The sequence below is a fragment of the Podarcis cretensis genome (assembly GCF_951804945.1).
Source record: "Podarcis cretensis genome assembly, chromosome: 4".
Taxonomy (NCBI): Eukaryota; Metazoa; Chordata; class Lepidosauria; order Squamata; family Lacertidae; genus Podarcis; species Podarcis cretensis.
The window spans coordinates 5,749,354-5,759,478 of record NC_137173.1 but is presented as its reverse complement, the minus strand read 5'-3'; the positions used below and the strand labels follow the sequence as shown (position 1 = coordinate 5,759,478).

Genomic DNA, 10,125 nt, shown 5'->3' with positions numbered 1-10,125 from the left:
TTGGGACTTAAAGAGACAGTTATAAAGGGAAGAGATAAAAGCCAAAAAGGAGAGAATCTCCTTCAGTTTTCTTGGGAAGCTGCAAACAATAAAAATCTTGGCGAGTTAAGCATTTTATTCATTTCAATATTATTATCCCATTTCCATATAATTACTACTGTTATTATATGCTAAAATTACAAAAAAGGAAAACTATAAAAGGAAATCAAAAGGAAAAAAGAAAGATTACCAATTAAACAATTTTTTCCAGATAAAAAATAAATGGACTTGACAGAACAACAGCGGATTTTTATTTTTATTTTTAAATTAAATAGGGCCGCGCGGGTGGGGCCGGGGCGATGGGGAATCTGTTCGGGCGCAAGCGGCAGAGCCGGGTCACCGAGCAAGATAAGGCCGTGCTGCAACTGAAACAGCAGCGGGACAAACTAAAGCAATATCAGAAAAGGATATCGCTGCAGCTGGAGCGGGAGAGGGCTTTTGCTCGGCAACTATTAAAAGATGGCAAGAAAGAGAAAGCAAAGTTTCTGCTGAAGAAAAAACGGTATGAAGAGCAACTGCTAGACAAGACAGAAAACCAAATTAGCAACTTGGAACGCATGGTCCAGGATATTGAATTCACACAAATTGAGATGAAAGTGATTGAGGGCCTCAAAATTGGTAATGAGTGTTTAAATAAGATGCACCAGGTTATGTCAATAGAAGAAGTGGAAAGGATCATGGATGAAACCCAGGAAGCTGTGGAATACCAGAGACAAATAGATGAAATGCTGGCTGGCAGCTTCACTGTAGAAGATGAAGATGCCATTTTAGCAGAATTAGATGCCATCACTCAGGAACAGATAGATCTTCCAGAGGTTCCATCAGAGCCTCTCCCAGAAAAGATTCCAGAAACATCGCCGGACAGAGTCAAACCAAAGCCAGAATTGGTGGCTGCATCTTAACTCCATTTCCTGGGGGATCCCTGCAGGCTATCCTGGACTCCAAGCATGCCTAGGGTGCAAGAGGCTTCCGTGGTGTCCCATTGGCTCTGAACAGCCACGCTGGAGCAGGTTTCCTGCACAGAATGGAAGCTGTAAACTGGTTAATATCCCATATCAAGATTATTTTGTAGTGTGCACACTCCTTTTTTTGTAACGTAAACTGGATTAAATGGTGACTCTCAATATATATATATATATATTAAATAATACAAAGATATTATCAAAACCACACAGATTGTTACTGGACTGGAACCTTAAGGACTAGGAGGTGAAGGAGGTGATGGTGAAATGGACACACGATTGTGGATATCCAATGAAGATGAAAAGTGAGGGAAATTATGGGAAAAGATTTAAAATTCACCACATGCTATTTGATTTTTAGATGGTACCTGACCCCATCCAAATCAGTCAAAATAAATAAATATCAGCAATAAGTGTTGGAGATGCAGACAAAATGAGGGAACCTTATTCCACATGTGGTGGATATGTCCCCAAAAGGAAAATAAAATAAAAGAAATGCTATTTATTTTAAAGAAAACCAAAGCTTTCCTATTTAACATTCTAATGATAAGCATACCAAATGAAAATAAAAGAGAGTTTCTTTACACGGCAATAGTGGTTAGGATGTTAATAGCAAAATACTGGAAAATGAGTTAACATCAACAAGATGAGTGGCAATTAAAGTTGTGCTAGTACCTTGAACTAGCCACAATGACAGAACTTCCAAGAGACTGAGATCTTCTCCCAGTAATAAAAATCCTACTAGTGATCTACCCATTGTCTTTGCCCAGAGTTCTTGAGCTTTTCTCAGGGAGCAGTGACCAGAGTTGTGGATCGACCACAAGATCATCTAACAAATTAAAATTATATAAACAATTGTGCTATAATAGTACATACCATATATGAAGTATCAAGATAATAGAACTTTTAACACAGTGGTTTCTGCAGTGAACAACAACTCTTACAATGTATATAGACAGGCGCAGCATTGATTTTAGCTAGAGGTGACAGCAATCTGCAGCTGTAAGGTTTTCTTCTTAAAGTGAGCCTTTTAAAACAACAAATGAAAAACAAACTTTATCCATACACAGGTTTGTTAATTTGTTAAAATATGTTGAATTATGACATTATATTCATTTACATTACTTAGAATATGTACAACGGATGAAGCCCATGATATTGTGATAATGTCGCAGGACACCCCCCCCCCAAACATTCAGTTTGTACAAACTTCACACACTCACACACTACATACGCTACGCTTCTGTTATAAATTCATAGAAAATCAACCATACATCAGATTTACACTGTTCTACTTTTATTTTACTCCATGAAGGAAGGTCTACAAAATGGGGAAGGTTTGAAAGAGGGCAGCCATAATCCCTTGAGCATACCAATACATACACAGGAGCCCTGCCCAGTTGCTATGCCAACCCTGATGGTCCTAGACAGAAGACCATCAAGATCACAAAGAACTTGCTTATGGGCGTGGATTCAGCATGGTCTGGAAGAAAGGACAATAATCAGCTCTTCCCTCAGGAAACTGCAAACTCCCCTCTGTCACCTGGAAAGTACTCATGGGGAGGGGGAAAGGAAGAACCAGCCAGGTGACAGGACACTCAGGTTACCACCACAACCCCTCCCTCAGCCCCTCCTTTCTGTGATGTAGATGTGATGTATCTGAGGGGTGGTCTTGGGTTACACCCCTTCTGTGATGTATGTATGATGTTTATGGGGGTGGGCTTGATCTACAGGGTGGCAACTTCAAAAGTCTTTATAAGGCCTTGCACACCATTTTTCTGGGTCCTTCCTCTCTCCTGCAAGTGAGGGGAGCACCCTGTTGCAACAGCTCAAGAAAGGCCAAGCCTACAGGCTGCTGATTTGCTCCAAGTTATCCTGGTTGGTGTCTTTGTTTTTGTCCAAGGGAGCCCTCGGATTTTTCCGTTAACAATTTGGCGACCATGCTCAGGGACTCTTGGTCCTCCTGGGAAGGTGAGGGGGGAGATAGAGGGGATCTGGCGCCACTGGGCAACCTTAGCCCAGGGATCCTTTTTCCTCTCCTTGCCTCCTCTTTGCAGGCGGTAATCAATCATCACCAGAAAGCTCAACCAGGAGAGCAAAGGGAAGGTCAAGCCGGCCAAATAAAAGGATCCTGGGATCCACGAGGGACATTCAAGGATGTGAGTATGGTTTGAAGTTAGTACGGTGGGAGGGGGGTGGAAGAATAATGTCTCCACGGCAGCTGAACTTTTCTTTTTTCTCTCCTTGACATCTTCTCTCGGAGTGTGGCCGGAAGCGTCCTGGAAGTCCTTCTCTCTCTCTCTCCTGATTCTCTTCTTCAGAGTGTAGCCAAAGGGATCGTGGAAAATCTCTTTTTTCTCTCCTTGACGCCTTCTTTCGGAGCGTGGCCGGAAGGGTCATGGAAAATCTCTCTCTCTGTGTGTGTCTCATTTGCTTCCTTTCAAACCTTTGTCTTCTCGGACCCCAGTCTGGCACTGCACTGTGCAAGCGTCCAGTAGGGAGTTCCGGACATAGTCCTAAGATCAGGCAGGAGGCTGTTGTGGACGGTAGAGCGGGAGGTTCAGGAAGAAGACGGGGTCCCGCACTAGGATTAGTTTTGTGAGCAGCGCTGAGTGAATTCCGGATCCATGGTTTTTCCGGGTTAAGAGACCCATGCTTTCCAGGCTAGTTGTCTGTGGTTTAAGTTATAGGCAGGGATTCCCTTTGGATTTCTGCTAGACTTCTCCGGTCCGATCCGTCGGAGTTTTGCCCAGAAAGGGCCGAGAGGGGCACTTGAGTGTTAGACTGAATAATACTGATAGGATATTCTTCCCCCCCCCCCCTTTGTCCATCTCTTGTATCTCTGTTTATGTATCTCCTTGTGTAACTTGTTATCGAGCAACCCCCGCTTGGTATTAGAGGGAAATGGGAGCTCACTCTTCTAAACACCCTAGCTGGACTCCTCCTGACAACAAAGCTTCCATGAAGCCTTTTTGCCCCAGAGAGGATTCTAATACGCCCCTCCAGTTTGTCATCTCCAATTGGGAAAAATATATAAAATAAAATAAATTAGAGGGGCGAAATGGTCTTTACAAGTCCAAATTGTGAGACCGTTGTAACTTTTAATGGGTGGCTTAGGCCCACCACCTGGAACCCAGGACACAGCGGCCACCTCAGGGATCCTTCAACAAAATCAAGGTGTGAACCCTTAGGGAGAGCTGAGCACATCAAATTTGTGTTGTTAAACTATAACCTAAAGCTAGAACATGGAACCGTAAACTTAATGGGGCTCAGAAGGCAGTAGATATAATAATAACCCAGCCTGAGAGCCCACGCATTAGAGATCTTAGCTTCTCTATAAATGAAGAAGAAGAAGAGGAGTTTGGATTTGATATCCCGCCTTTTACTCCCCTTCAGGAGTCTCAAAGCGGCTAACAATCTCCTTTCCCTTCCTCCCCCACAACAAACACTCTGTGAGGTGAGTGGGGCTGAGAGACTTCAAAGTGTGACTGGCCCAAGGTCACCCAGCAGCTGCAGGTGGAGGAGCGGAGACCAGATTATGTGACTCTTAACCACTTACACCACACTGGCTCTCTGAAATGAATAAGAGATGTACTCCAAGATTTAGATTTAAAGGATTTGTGTTTACATTGGCTTCAGCATCCACAGACTATGCTCTTAAGTGCACATAGTTTTTAAATTTTAAATCTAAGGAAGCCATGTTGGGCCTTATCAATCTTAAACAGGACAAAAATGAGAATGAAGTGTGCAAATGTTTGTTATTTGAGAGAGGCTCCAAAGAGTCTTCCTCTGAGTGGGACAGAGGGGAGTTTGCAGTTTCCTGCCCCCAGAGGGAAGAGCTGATTATTGTCCTTTCTTCCAGACCATGCTGAATCCACTCCCATATGCAAGTTCTTTGTGATCTTGATGGTCTTCTGTCTAGGACACGGGTGTCAAACACAAGGCCCGCGGGCCGAATCCGGCCCGCCAGACCTCGTCATGTGGCCCGTGGCATCAAGGGCGAGGAAGCGAGCTTCTCGTCCTTTTTACTGGTCCCGACCCAGATTTTAGGGTCCGCACTCCGGCGGAGGCTCTCTGCCTTTCTAAAAAGTGACTCACGTGAACAGCCTTCCCTGCCTGCTTGCAGACAGGGCTCCAACCGACGCGCCCCGTAGGTGCTGCCTACCGGCCAGTCCCACAACTTTCACCTGCCTCGCAGGCCGGGCAAAGAGGCTTTCTGCTCGCTCGGTCCAGTTTGGGGCTCGCTGCGGAGGCGGCAGTCCCGCGAAGCCGAGCTCGGGCCGCAAGAAGAGGCCACTGCGGCGCTGCAGCTGGTGAGGAGATGGCCGGGGGCACGGGCAGCGGGGCCAGGGGCTGGCTGGGGGTCGCCCTGTTGGGTAAGTAGCGGGGCTGGCAGGCAGGGAAGGGAACGGCGGAGGCTCCTGTCTCCTCCCCGTTGGAGCTCCAGTCTGCCTGGAAGCCCATCTCGTCATCTTTTTAAAAAATCATTATTATTTCTTCTTCTATTCTTATTTAAAATCGTACTGGAATAAGTATATTAAATAGTGTATAGGTTCAAGACAACACACACCAGTGCCTAAGGAAAAATAACTTTGATAAAGTCCTACAGATACAACCAGCCCTTTGAGGGTGACCAAACTGCTGATGCGGCCCCTGATGAATTTGAGTTTGACACCCCTGGTCTAGGACCATCAGGGTTGGCATAGCAACTGGGCAGGGCTCCTGTGTATGTGCTGGTATGCTCAAGGGATTATGGCTGCCCTCTTTCAAACCTTCCCCATTTTGTAGTCCTTCCTTCATGGAGTAAAATAAAAGTGGAACAGTGGAAATCTGATGTATGGTTGATTTTCTATGAATTTATAACAGAAGCGTAGCGTATGTAGTGTGTGAGTGTGTGTGTGTGAAGTTTGTACAAACTGAATTGTAGCACCCTGCTTGTGGTTAACGCTTAGCTGGAATGAAATATTCAACGCAGCAATAGAGAAATTAAAATAATAATTTATTTGTCAGACAAATAAATATGAGGCACAGTGGTATATGGTTACCAAGCTCTGGCCTGGCCTCTTGCCATTCTGGCCAGCACTTATATTTCCTTAATCCAGCCCCCTTGCTCCTCCTGTGGCTGCCTCTGTCCAATCAGCCTGGTTGAAATTCCTATTGGCTGTTTGCTAGAACCAATCACAAAAGATACACCCATTTCCTTCTGCCCTTTTATGGAAATCAAAAAGCTATCTATAAATGACAAATAAGTAGTAATATATCTTACATGTGTCTCAACAAGGAATCTTAATTACCAGCTCACCTCTTGCCCTCCTTGCCCTATTGCCTTCCAAAACAGATGATTAATCTTGAATTTTTATCTTAAACATATGTCAAGGATTTTGAGTTCACATCAACATTGAGAGATCTCCTTCATTTGAAGGTTTCTAAACAAAAGGCCTGACAACCATATATCAGGAGTGCTCGATGGCGTCTCCTGTCTAGCAAGGGGGGCTGGTGGCTGATGGCCCCTGTGATCTCTTCCAACTATATGAAATAAGAATCTAGCATTTCTTAAATCCTTTGCATAATTATATTTAAGCTAATATATTTAATACATAAATAACCTTTTAAAAGGAAAAGAAATCTTAAAAGGATCTTAGTTTAAGAAAGAAACAGCTTTAGAAAAGACTTCCCAAAAATGTTCTGTTTCTGCCAGCCAGACCAGTTGCTTTTTCACTGCTCTTGACCTTCTTAACCTTAGGAAGAAGATATGGCTCATTTTACTATTTATCCACCCTTAATTTGTAGGGTCAGTGTAACCTTGGCTGTCAGCCTGTAATTCCCTTTTTACGACTTTGAGAATTGTTTTCTGCTATAAATCAGGGGGGCCGCTTGTCTAGGAGAAAAACATTTTGCCAAGGTTCTTAGGCAGCTGGTCTTCTAAGACTGGTCTTTTAAGATACAGGCCCTGATTAAACATATAAGCTTTAATAAAAATGCAAGCTTATGATTAGATGCCTCAGAATGATGGGGGGGGGGGTGTTTCCTGCGACAATAATTGTTGTTTTTTCAGAGTCTTTTACGCAGTGGAATGATTAGCAGTACGTGCCACATACTTTACTTTACTTTATTTACACTTCAATGCTGAGAGATTACAAACAAGCATCTTGCTTCTGTGAGAGCATAGAAGCAACATCCTCTCTCCTCGGAAACTCCGAGAGAACTGAGAAAAACAGGAAACCAGTGTACGTCACATCCAGTCTCCCTTTCCCGTGGGAAAACCCAACAGCAACTCTGTGGAATGTAAACATTGTCCCGTGACAAGCACTTCGCTGCACAGTGAAGAAAGCAGAAACCAACAATAATAATATATAGAAGAGTATTGTTTATGTGAATGCACAGCCGGTTACCTCTTGTGTGTTTGTCCATTCCAGGAACAGCATTCCTAGAATCATAGAATTAGAAGAGACCACAAGGGCCATCGAGTCCAACCCCCTGCCAGGTCGACCTGACCCAGATGTTCACAGGAAGTCCCTAAGATGATTCCCCTTTCAAACAGGATACGTGAACCTGTGCCAGTAGGGTCCTCCTCTCCGGCAGACAGACAACCCCTTCCCCAAAGCCCCTCCCTCCCCCACTTCCCCATCACTCATCAGGATGGCTTTGGCCGTCTCCTGCTTGGAGCAGTTCAGGGTTCAGAGCCCCCTGAGCTGAGCTATCTGGCAACCAGGATCACCTCCGGCAGGTACAGCTGATCTCCCTCCAGCAGATGAAAGGCAAAAGTCAGGCTGTCAGTTCCTCACAAAGGGAGGGTCTCTCCACATCCGAGAGTGCAGAGTGGGGGGCAAGGAGGGCAGGTCTGAGTCCCTGCTCTGGTTCTCCCCAATACTCACCTCTGAGCGACAGATGTGCAACCGCAGCACATCTGCAAAGAGAAGGACATGGGGACAGGTGAGTCCCTCCCTGAGCACCTGGCAAGGCTATTCCAAGAGTTTTCTCCTGGATTCCAAGCCCTACTGCAGGGGAGGAGGGACACCCCAAGCCTTGGGGGCCAGTCCTGGCCTCCTTCAACCAGAATGTGGCTCCCCAGGCCAGGGGTAGACAAGCTAAGGCCTGGGGGCAGGATGCAGCCCAATCGGCTTCTCAATCCGGCCCACAGACGATTCAGGAATCAGTGTGTTTTCAGATTGGTAGAATGTGTCCTTTTATTTAAAATGCATCTCTGGGTTATTTGTGGGGTATAGGAATTTGTTCATCCCCCCCCAAAAAATATAGTCTGGCCCCCCACATGGTCTGAGGGACGGTGGACCGCCTCATGGCTGAGAAAGGTTGCTGCCCCCTGCCCCAGGCTAACAAGATGGTCAATATCCGGTTCCACTCCATCCTGTTAAAATTGAAATATCAAAACAGATCCCAGCTTTCAGAGCATGTAAACGACATGAGTGGAAAGACCCCTGTGCCACTCACAGAAACAGGAGTGTACTTCCTTCTCCCACCTTTAAACGTCTACGTAATGAAACCGAATCGACCCAAGTCTGCCTTCCTCCACTAACCTGAACTTCGCTCTTCAAGCCAAAAGACAACACTTCCCCGTCCCCGGGTGAAACCCCCTGGCCTTTAATTGGTAGAGCCGCCACCACGCCAGTGGCATGTACCTCACGGGGACTGACTGAGCGGCTGGCCGAGATGCTTGGCGGGTTCTGAAATGGTCATGCAGGCCAGATTCACGATGCTGACGGGCTGGATTCGCTCCTTGCTGCTTTTGCTCCAGTTTTCGCGCTGCTTCCCTGCTTGCTTCTTAGTCGGTCTATCTTTTCACCCGCGACCCGTGCGTAGCCCTCCGAGACCACCGGGCGTGCCAGGCCGTCTGCGCACTGCCGCCTCGCCGAAGAAGCCGCTGCCGGACGCCTTTGAAAGAGCTGAAATCACGGGCAGGGTTCTGGCTGGGCTTGCGTTGCTTCGGGTCACTTTCATTTGGATCTCCTTCTGATCGCTAGCGAGCTCTCTTTTTGCCTCCGCGAGCTCTCTTTTTTGGCTCCGACCGGCAGATCGCGGCCACCAGCCAACGGGCTCCTGGCCTCGTGGCGACCAGGCGCTTGCCAGATATTTTTTTCCCCGTGTTCAGAGCTGAAATCGCTGGGGGTTTTGATTTTTAGGGTTGTTTTCGCTGCTTCTTTCCTGTTGCCGCTGGCGGAAGCGTATTCAGAGCGTGCAACGACATCGGCGTGGAAACAGCGCTCGAGGTGCTTTATCTCGGCATCACCTTCCCTTCCCCGGGCGCCTGCCTGCCGCTTCCTGGGCGGCTAAGCACCCTCCGTCTGAGGTGGTACCGTATTGGGAGCACTGCTCGGGGGCTGGATTTGTTTTGGGCGGCCCAATTGGGTTAATTGTTTAACGGGCTGCGGGACTGTCCCCCTTTCTTGTAAAGGTAAAGGTAAAGGTACCCCTGCCCGTACGGGCCAGTCTTGACAGACTCTGGGGTTGTGCGCCCATCTCACTTAAGAGGCCAGGGGCCAGCGCTGTCCGGAGACACTTCCGGGTCACGTGGCCAGCGTGACATCGCTGCTCTGGCGAGCCAGAGCCGCACACGGAAACGCCGTTTACCTTCCCGCTGGTAAGCGGTCCCTATTTATCTACTTGCACCCGGAGGTGCTTTCGAACTGCTAGGTTGGCAGGCGCTGGGACCGAGCAGCGGGAGCGCACCCCGCCGCGGGGATTCGAACCGCCCTTTCGATTGGCAAGTCCTAGGCGCTGAGGCTTTAACCCACAGCGCCACCTGCGTCCCTTTCTTGTAATGTGGTTTAATTTTTATTAAGCAGGCCTAGGTTACACGGCACAGCGTCGCTCGCTGTAGGCCCACGTGGGTGCCCCACCTGTGTGTTAGGGGGTTGATCAAGGCGGCCATTTTAAGTGTGGCAATTCCCTGCCTCAGGTTTGTCTTGCGCAGCGTTCTTCGGGCTTTGGGGCTAAATTCCCTCACGAGAAGCCAAACAGAGGGAAAAGGGGGCAGCGGCGCATTAGGGCTACCGCTGACCGATTCAAGCTGCTATATTAATTTTTCGCTTGCCAGGGTGGCACGACGCAGCATCGCCATTCTGAGTAAACCACATGGTTCCTCGGCTACGGGGATTATCGGCGCCAT

The 10,125-nt window shown here is 47.4% G+C and overlaps 1 pseudogene across 1 annotated transcript; it reads left to right on the top strand.

The window, feature by feature from the left end:
* The first annotated feature begins 318 nt into the window (after nt 1-318).
* On the top strand, nt 319-1,163 carry LOC307215056 (charged multivesicular body protein 6 pseudogene; annotated as a pseudogene). The gene has a single exon. The product of its transcript is annotated as a charged multivesicular body protein 6 pseudogene (transcript).
* The last annotated feature ends 8,962 nt before the right edge of the window (nt 1,164-10,125 follow it).